Source organism: Panulirus ornatus, chromosome 8, assembly GCF_036320965.1.
Source record: "Panulirus ornatus isolate Po-2019 chromosome 8, ASM3632096v1, whole genome shotgun sequence".
Classification (NCBI taxonomy): Eukaryota; Metazoa; Arthropoda; class Malacostraca; order Decapoda; family Palinuridae; genus Panulirus; species Panulirus ornatus.
In genome coordinates, this window is record NC_092231.1 from 14,325,314 (window position 1) to 14,336,220 (window position 10,907).

Sequence of the window (10,907 nt, forward strand, 5' to 3'; positions counted from 1 at the left end):
TGAGATAGTCTCAATCTACAGTGCAATAATCACTCGAATATTCCAGCACACATAATTCTCTCATCGATATTTGTGTGGTTTTTTTTCGTTTCATTTTTTTTTTTGTACAAGATCCTCATTCAGGAGTTTTGTAAACAAGTCTCTTTTGCCAGGGAGAGGTAGTCCCAACGGGATCCCACCCTGGGCCCTCACAACCCTTTGAGTGAGTGATAGAGTGTGTGGTATGCAAGGTTACTGACCTCTAGCCAGCTGTGTACTGTCACCAAGACGACGTCTGTGTTGATTCAAGGGACTGTCACCACCAGAACTGTCTCCTGACTTGCATGAAGATGTTTCCCCTCATAAAGTCTACCTTTTTGACTGAGGAGGTAAACAAGATCCCCTCGTGGAATTTCAAATAGGAAGACAAGGTGTATAATTCATCTCCAGCTGCCAGCCAAAGACTCTGGACCTGAGAAGGTTTATGACTACAGGCAGACATCGCCTTTGAATAGGAAGAGAGATATGTGAATAAGGGAATGTATGGAAATGATTCATGATGGAAGATCTCCAGCTGAACGTCATCACAGTGACACAAACCTCCGCCAGAAATCTATCCCACGGTCAGAGAACTGGCCAAGGTATCGGTGATTATCTTTCCCACATAAATAAGTAAAAAAACCAAAGATAGATAAATGAGTAGGCGGATAGTAGACCAAAGGTATTTGGGAAATTAAATATAACCAGCTGGTTATACCATCGTGCCAAGCCTCAGGCAAATAATTAACTCGACCAGTGTGTAGTATTGACCTTAACGACACATTAAACATCATTAACGTTCACCATCACAAAAAGGTCAGCACTCCACTGATGACATGTAAACCAAAATCACAACTCGCTCACCTCCGCTGGCATAGATTTTAATGGCTGTAGTAACTCAAGGACACTAAATGCGCAGATGGAACGAGGTAGAAAGAGATGAAACATATACACAAACACTGAGAGATCACATATACATTTGAGCACACTAACACATACAAAGAAACACACACACACACACACGTGTGTGTGTGTGTGTGTGTGTGTGTTTCATCTATCTATTCATCTATCTATCTGTTCATTCAGACGCAAAATTTGATCGTAATGGGCTGTCCAGCACTTCAGCTCCCTGCAGGAAGAACAGAGATGCATCAATGAGTCGATATGAAGATTGAATGAAGAGTGCAGACGCGAAGGATCTTCGCCATGATTATGAGGGAAGATACTGGATATCTGGAGCTCAAGATGCTTGTAAAACGTGGTGGCATACCATCTTGACTGTGGGCTCAGGAGACGAGCAATATGACTCACCACACTTAATGATACTTAGAAAAAAGCCATGCAATCTGTAAAGATTCATCAGCAAAGATTCATCAAATAAGATTCAAGATGAATTTGCCTGGCATTTTTCTTTTTTTTTTTTCTAGGATTGATTTTGTTATATTGCTGTGTTTCCTGTAAGACTGAGTAATCTGTGATGCGACTGGAAGGAGTGGATGGTTGGGAAAGCGAGTCTTCACGTTACAGCGCTCTTAACATGAGTGTAGCGGCCAGTGATGGAGTCAGACGATACCTGGCAACTCCACTGGCTGTTGATAAAGTTCGTCATATTGATTCCGAGTTGTTCCAGAAGCTTACGATCGTTCTTTCTAAATTTCCTATTCACTGAAATGGAGTCGAGTTGGCCTCTGTAGTTCTTGTCTGCTCCTATGACACAGATGGTGAGAGAGACTCTCTGGGTCTAAAGGCTTGATTGAGGTAGGATTCTTTCGCAGTTCAAGGACGTTCAGGGCTTGAAAGTGAGTTCCGAGTGTTTTCTAAATGTATTTGTGATTGTAATGTTATCTTTGGCTAATTGGTATAATGAATGTTGTCCTAGACGTCTTTCATTTGTCTTTTAGAGCTTGTGTAGTTTGCATTACCATGAAGATTCAGGCAGAGGTAGACACTTGTTGTTCTCTGGTCTCACGAAAGTCAGAAATTTGACTAAACTATCGAGTTGTCAACGAGAGTTTCAGCAACAAACCACTGTGCTGAGGGAGTCTGGACGACTGGCTTCACCTTAATTACGCCGCCTCCTTATTCACGTAACAAAGGGTCGCGTTTTCTTTTACTTTGTCTATCAGCCTCGCTTTATATATACATCATGCAGGAATGACGTTCTTCTGTAGATTGTACATAATAATTCGTTAGTGATCGTATATTAGAGTGAAAAATGAGCAAAATTGGAAGTTTTTTGGGGGGGAGGTAGTTTGAAAGTTGATCCTATTTTTCCCTATTAAAGAGATCATCAATTTTGCTTATTAAATGGAACGTATATTTACGAAGCTATAGAGCTTTACTTTACACTTGAGCCTCCTGGAATGATCTGCGGATTCCTGTCAAGTGGCAACTCTGTGGAGAGAGTGAGTAATGCCGAATGATAACATCAAGATCAACAGGTTTCACGTGAATAGCCTCGTAATGACATCATTAGCGAGGTGAGGTGTTATTGGCTGGCTAGACGAACCGCCAGTCAACACCAGATGATTATAATGGGTCAAGTGCAAGATGAGGGAGAAACACGAAGCGTAAAGATGAAGAGAAATATAAACTGATGGAACTTTGAAGATCTTAAAGAAAAAACTTAAAAGAACAGTTAAAATAAGGAAAGAAATAACGATATTTGCAACAGTCCTGGAGACGGGATCTGGTCCTCTCTAACACCCCTCTCTGTCTCTCTCTCTCTCTCTCTCTCTCTCTCTCTCTCTCTCTCTCTCTCTCAGGTAGATACACCCTGCCTTACAGCAGTTAAAGGCATCAGAAACATTAACTTTCTCAACTGTGAGTATTAAGTCTACAGTACACACCCATACGACAGCGTCCCGTCCTCATAATCATTAGGCAAGAAATACTCTATCCAAGTGAACATGTTAAGAATAAGATAAGTCATCGTAAAGATGTATAACTGAATATGGTATCAACTGGAGAGTTGTGGGTAAAGTTTCTTGACTGCGTGATGAGTTGTGGCCACTTAACAGCTACAAATGTTCAGCAGCATTTGGAGGCTATGGATGCATTATACAGTAAGGTTTCCCCCTCACGCAAGCTCAGCAGAGTTCCCTAGTCTTTCTGGCAAGTGGAAATGGCTTTCAAAATACTTAAAGAAAATAAAAGCGCTCTGGTAAGACCTATGTCTCCATTAACTAAAGTAATGAACCCAGATATTTCTCATGGTTCGTTTTCTGAAACAAATGTTGAGTGCAGAGTCGAGCAAAAGTTTATTTTGCCACCGTAGCCTCATGTCGAAAGTGACTAATTCATGGTGACACGTTCACAAAATAGAGAAAATATGCTGATGTTCCTCTTGTATGGCTGATTGTGAAGACATGACAACTAGTCACAAAAGAAGAACAAAGAACAAGTAATATATACACTTTATCTCTAGTGTTATTCACTTGCCAACATGTTAGAATCTGTTCTGATATAAGGGCTGTTGGATTTAACGAAAAAAAAATCACAAATTTTCCATCAGAAGTTTGCTATGTCTTGGCCTCCTGATCTACGTGGCTTTGAGAGAAGTGCTCATGCTATGAAAAATGCTTGTTAAAGGTAAGGCCACCAATACTGTCGGATCTAGCAAAATTTGAACGAACATTTCTTGGAATAACTTTACGTGGTCAAATGCTCATGCTACAGCTTTAAGTTTCAAACGCTCTTTAACATGATATATTTGTTTATGACTAAATTCACATGAAGTCTTAGGTTCAAATCAGATTCATAATCATAGTTTCGTCCTTACAAGAAGCCAGAAGATGGTTAACTTCCTTCACTACGGTGCACTGAATGTGAGATATTGATTTAAGCTATCCTACCGCTTATGAGAGAAACGGAGTGAGACAGATAGAAAGACAGGCAAAGAAAGAAACAGACGGACAGATAACGAGATAGAGTGGTGATCAGCAGATGACCTTGACCTCAATCTCACCAGAATATGACACCAAGCGTAGATTGACTATTGAATTACCATTTTCATTACCCCGAACATCACTCGTCCAGTAAACACGTATGATGCATCATACTCCTTACGGGAACATGTTAATCCTCCACCGCAATTACTCTCCTGGACTTCCTCTTCCGGTTGTCTTCAAGGGGGTCAGTATCCTCCTGTTCAGCAGGTGATTCACATTAGTGTTCCAGGAGTTCGCTTATGTTGGAACGTCTACTTTAATGACCTTCGAAACTTGATCCCTGAGGTGTAGGCCAACGCTAGTGATAGGAGCCTGACCTTCTGGTCCGCCGGTCTTATGGACCTGCCTGAAGAAGAATGATGCAGCAGGTAATGCATCCTGCTGGGGGAAAAAAATAGAATGATCACAAATCATGACAATCACACGACAGCACAAGTAAGACATAAGAATGAGAGAAAAAAAATATTGGTGTTTAATGGAGCAGTGGCCATAGATACATCCTGTAATTGAAACTTAATTTCACTCATAAAGATGAGACATGGGCGAAGTATTAGCAAGTCAACAGAACGAGCTGGTCTGCTTCATTTTCTTGAGTGGTATTTCCAACCCATAACCTCTCCATCTGCTGGATCCACCACACAAAGCAGGATCCCATTCAAAGCGACTAATCTCCAGCCTATTCACCAACTAGGAAGACCTACGATAACAGCAAAGCTTAAAGCCATCAAAGAGACGTTGTGGGACGGACAGTCAGGCACAAGGCAAGTGTGCATCAGGTTTGCCGTCTGATCTCCACCTCCATGGTCGACCTGTGGAGGGATCCTGATGCGCTAAAAACATGAACAGAGTTTCCAGCTTAGCAGCCTCATTCCCGTGATGAAGAACAACATGAAACACAGAACCTCTGGACATACAGAAGTATAAATTCAAGGATGACTATCGAAACCCTTGAAGAACATATATAGCCGCTTAAAAACGCCTTCCCACGCCTCCCTGCTGAAGGATCCTTCAACAGGGCTCCTACAGTTCGTGCGATCGTTGTCCTTTAGGGTACAGGTATTAGCCACTATACATCTGACAGCTTTCATCTCCTGCTTATATGCCCGAGTGAATGTGCTCCAGTGGTACACATTTAGACTACTGTGCTGCTCCAGTTGTGGTGGAGCCACACACCGTTGCATAAGTACCCTCAAAGTTCTCGGTCCAGGATAGATCACGAGGAGCATGTTCTCAAGGCTCTGTGGACGGATGCCTGTAACACACTTGACTCACAGCCTTCAGTACATTCTCCTTCGCTGTTCAGACAACGGCGCGCATCAGTCTGTCTTCTGTAGACGTAAAGAATCGCTCTTCAGTTTTTCTTTACATAGACGTCCAAGAAGGGAATTCTTTGGCTGATATATCTCGCCATGGTTGAGCTGAAGACCTATGGGTACATCTCGCATCCATTTTTTTTTTTTTTCTTTTTTTAGCATTTCTACGATATCTGAGCACAAGGAGATATCATCGACGCTCCTGCAGAAGGAGATATCGGGTTCAGCCCCGAGCTGATCCAATAACTCTCTCTCTCTCTACGTGAGACATGAATGCCTTGCGCTAACAGGACACCCCAAGGAGGACCCCATTGTCACGCCATCCACTTGCAAATACATCTTACCGTGGAATGTGGAATGTCGCGTTAGTGGTACATTCACGCTCGCGACACCACCTCCTGCAATATGTTGCCAGGAGGTCTTACCTTCCTACACCTGCAATATGTTGCCAAGGGGTCTTACCTTCCAACACCTCCCGCAATATGTTGCCAGAGATCTTACCTTCCAATGCGTCCCGCAATATGTTGCCAGTGAGACTTATGATATCGTGTTCTACGAAGGTTTTTTTTTCATTCGTGGTTAGACCGTATTCTTCATTGCCGTAGCGATAGTAGATGGGTCTCCGTGGTGAAGTGGTTAGCGTTAACTGACCGTGACGCATGCATGGGACGCCCCGGCATGCATGGATTCGATAACTGGGCGTGGCAGTCGGTCTGCAGTCTTCCCAGCTCTTGATCATCCCCCTATGGGTCGACACGAACGTCCTCTGAACAGCTGACCGCCAAGGGTATCACCAGATATGGAAAGGGAAGATGAGAGGCGTCCATCTGTGTTACCGTTCACCGAATTACGTCAATATTTGCGGTATGGTTTGCCCACTCTCGCGTTCCGCAATGTGGATTAGAGATGAAAAATATTTTTATAAATATCGCGCAGAATTCCTATTCTTAAAAAGCTTCTTAGGATTTCTGAAAGAAAAGATTAAGGCAAGAGACCGAAACTAATCGGATCCAACCCTGCCTTCTGTAATGTGAAACCACTTGTCTGGCTCCCACTCGCTCGTCGATCGGAACCACCAACACGTCAGAGGAGAGAGATAGGATGTGAGGTCTGTTCTCTCGTTTCTCATCTCCTGAAGATTTTCAACTTCTTACAAAAGTCTTTGACATCATCTTTAAGTAATTCCTAATCATGATTCAGTATACTTATACAGTAAGAAAGACACGCACGTACGTCCTTTGTGGCATTAACAAAGAAAGGGTTGACTGATTATGGATAATTGTGATCATCATATGAGCGTTGAGCACTTTGGAATTTCAATTTGAAAAAGTTTGTACATAACAAAATATACGAAGAAGTAAATACGAACAACAGCAAACTATCAGAGTAACATGGTCAATGTATGTTAACGACATGGAGAGGCTATTTCTTTTCTGTTGTAAAGTAGGTCAGTAGAGTAGAGCAGTGGTGTAGATTGGAGCAATGTGGGCTGGAGCAGCCTGGAGTGGTGTGAGTCACGGTGTGGCTAATGAGTGTAGCTTAGAATGGGGCAGGATGCGGTATAAGCTGGAGGAGAGTAACTAGGAGCGGTATGTGACAGGAAACTATAAGCTCAAATAATGTGGACTAGTACAACATAGATTTATGTAGTATGGGTTGGAACATTATGAGTTGAATCTGTGTGGATCAAGGCAGTGTGGAATGCGGAGCTGGAGTGGTTGGTGTTGGTATAGTATCACTGTTGCCTTGGCGTGGTTTAGATGAGAAAGTTTTTGGCCATGAACAACGTCGTCTTGATTACTACGGGTTGGAAAAACCATTAGCCAGCATTGTGGAGCTTTTTCTTTTACTCGAGGAGTGGTTATGTTTGGAGAAGTGCAAAGGGGAGCATTATGCAGTTGAGTGTTGTGGCTAGAGAATTGTGGAATGGAGCGGTATGAGCGGGAGCAAAGTTGGCTGGGGCAGTGTGCTACAGCACCGTGGGTTTGGACGTTGGCAGCTGGAGTAGTGTGAGCTACAGCAGGTGGTGATGAAGCATTGTTAATTAAAGTGCCACAGACACGAGCAGAGTTGAGTGAAGTAGCGTAAGCTGGAGCAGTATGAGTTAGATCAGTATACGCTGGAGTCGTACAGGCTAGAGATGTGGGCTTTGACCTCAAATACTGTGGAGATGGAACACTGCAAGCAAGAGCAGTATAAACCGGACTTCTGTTGGAAAAATGATCGTGGACCGGAGTACTGTGGGCTGGGTTGTTGTTGGATGAGATAGTAAGGATTGGAGCAATGCAGGCTGGAGAAGTGCTAGATGCAGTCATGTGAGCGATTACAGTGCCCGCGAAAGTTTTCTGGGCTGGAGCAGTGTGGGTTGGAAAAGAGTAGGGTGGAATATTGTGGTTCTGGGGAGTGTATACGCCAGAGTACCTTAATAACACCCAAGGCCTGCTCGAGACTGAATTCCTCATGGCGTGAATATGGTAGTGGATGACCGAAAAATCCCTTTAACTATCAGGTGGAGCGAGTAAGAGGAACAACAGATGCGCATGGCACATGTGGAACCACCAACATCAACATGTAGAAAGGTTTCCAGGTTAGCGAGAGATGGTGACAGGTGGCATAGACATCAGCCACTTTGTGTAGACACGGGAACATACTGCATCTCACGTGTTCAAGACGGATGACCTACACTCCATCGCCTAGGCAGTGACCGGAAGTTTACACATCTCATCATCTATGTATGGAAGACGACACACACACAGGACACAGCGTATGTGTACATAGGCGAAATGGAGCTCAGCGTCTGTCTAGAGGCAAATGTATCATATCCGAAGAGGTGGATGACCTACAGTGATCCACCTGCGTGAAGGAAGGTGACATCTATCTCGCCTGGGTTGAGAGAGAAGACAAACGCGACACCATCCGTGTACAGACAGATGACACACACACACACACACACACACACACACACACACACACACACACACACACAGTGTAACGTATCTTTGAAGCTAAGTAGTTCATTCTTCCACCCGTGAATAGGCAAGTGGGGGTACGATAAACCACATTTGAGGATGCCGATATCACCTGTGTACAAAAATGAGTGGAACACGCAGCAACAAATGATTCAAACCAACATTCTCTCTCTCTCTCTCTCTCTCTCTCTCTCTCTCTCTCTCTCTCTCTCTCTCTCTTCTCTCTCTCTCTCTCTCTCTCTCTCTGTCGAGGGCGCGCCGATCCACAGCCTGATGCACGTATATGATATACATCATAAACACGTTTATATCAAAAGCTCCCGGAAACTATGTCCACCCCACGGCTCACATGGTGCATATATATATATATATATATATATATATATATATATATATATATATATATATATATATATATATATATATTCGTGCCAACAAAACTCGGCAATATTGTATGTGTTGCAGCTCGTCACCACCATGTTCATATGTGCAGAAGAATTATGCAATAAACTGAACGTGCAGTAACGGAGCACAGACATCACCAGTCGCCATTTCCAATCAAGGGTCCCACCCAGCTGCCAGAATCTAATTAATTTATATATTTCATCACCACGAGTAAATCCTTTTGCTCGTGTGTAGCCTTTCAGTCAGTGCAGAGCGCAGTGTGAGAAACAAATGGGAGAGTCAACCCCTGGGCGCGTATTACTGCTTGAATTTATGCCACACGTAAAGGAGGAGGACGCTGTAAACTGTTGGTATATGATGCGATTCGTTTGGAGGATGTGTCTACGTCCACCCAGCACAGACAGTGTGTGAAGCCACCTAAAGGCTAATAGTCTCGGCTGAGCATCCACAGGGCAGTGGTGAGGGAGGAGAGCAAGAGAGGAACACAAGGAGACTACATACACACGGCTGGTGTGGCTACATACATACACACGGCTGGAGTGGAAACAGAGGATGGGGCTTGCTCCTCCAGGAGGTGGATTGTTCGTCGTCTGTGTAGTTGGACTGACAGGAGCCACAACAGTGAAGGTGGTGGTCCTCCTTTGCAGGTCTACAGGTAACAAGTAAGTTCAGCAGTTTCATCAGATTTTACAATGACGGATTGAAATGTGAAAGGAGACAATGAAACACAGACACACACGCACACACACACACACACACACACACACACACACACACGGAATAATTGAGGAGACCAACGGTCTGCTGGTAATTATTAGAAATTTATTCAAATTCATGATTAAAGAGATTTCCGTCAAAGTGTTCACTTCCAACATATGACCAAAGCTGGAATATGCTTCTCATGTTTGGTTAACGTACTTAAGAAGCACAGAGTGCTAACAAAAAAGGTCCAGATGAGGGCAACAAAGACAGTAATAGAATTAAGTAAGCTGTATTGCAGTTGCCCATAATGGAAGAGAGAAGAGTAAGGGGTGACCTGATCATACCCTGTAAAAGTTTTTAAAACATCGTTGGCGTGGACAGTGAACAGTTCGAGAGAGATGTAGGGAGAGAACAGCCACAGAAAATAGCATAAAAATGGATAAGAAACTTGTTGAAAATATGGATAAAGAACTACTTTTACAGTAAAAGAGTGGTGGATGATTGGAAAATTGAACGATGAAGTGATGACTGGGGACAAGACACAGATGTTTAAATGGCTGTCGGGTCGTAGATATTGTTCAAGAGATGGGGCCCCCTCGAGTGTAAAAAAAAAAAATGCCTCTCCACACAGTGCAAATAGTTAATTACGCTGGAAGAATATTCTCCAGCTGAAGAGGAAAGTGTACAGAAGGAAGAACTATTAGGAAAAGTCTCTTAGAGGCTATAAACATACTAAAAGCAGTTTCTGAGAAAAAAAGATACAAAAAGCTTTGCTAAACATAGTCAAGAAATAAGGTCATAATCAGTTGACAATTACAACGGTAATTACTTACACCAGTAGAGACGTAAACAGGCGAGGGAACCTAGAAGTGAGAATCCACGAAGCTATTTATCAGAGATGATAAGCTGAGTAAAGAACACGGTCGGAGGGGAAAACACGGAAGATGTCAACACAGACTAGAGGACAAAGTTGTTGTCGTGTGCTAAATGTAAAACCAGAGACGAATGCAATTTGTTTATGACAGCCACTCCTCTCCTCCTCCTCGCACACGCCTAGAGGGAAGGGGAGGAGAAATATTCCAGAAAAGGCTACGAGAAGCGGGTCAAGTAAGGAACACCACATGACTGTAATGAAGTGACATCTTTTGACACTGATCTCACCATGCTGGCGGCCGATGCTCGCTAGCTGATGTGTTCTCAGCCGAATCAAGCGTGTTTCTTATGGAAAAATACTCCTATAATGGACGGTCGTGAACACATTGGCCCTGATAACTATTGCATTTTTAGCTTTGGTTAAGGATGGGAAAATCCTGATTACACAAATATATAAAGGAAAAGAGTGTACGTTCACGGAAATATCCAAAAAATATTGCAATATTCCAGGGTCCTGCGTTAAAAATTACAATTAGTTAATTTCGTTTCTGTTCTTTACCGTCCCAGAAAAAGATTCATTAAATTCTGAAGACTTTACCCAAAAAAGTTTATTGCCTCATTTGCATTGTCTGATCAAGTAGAGAATGACTAGAATCAAATTGAATGTCCGAGCAATA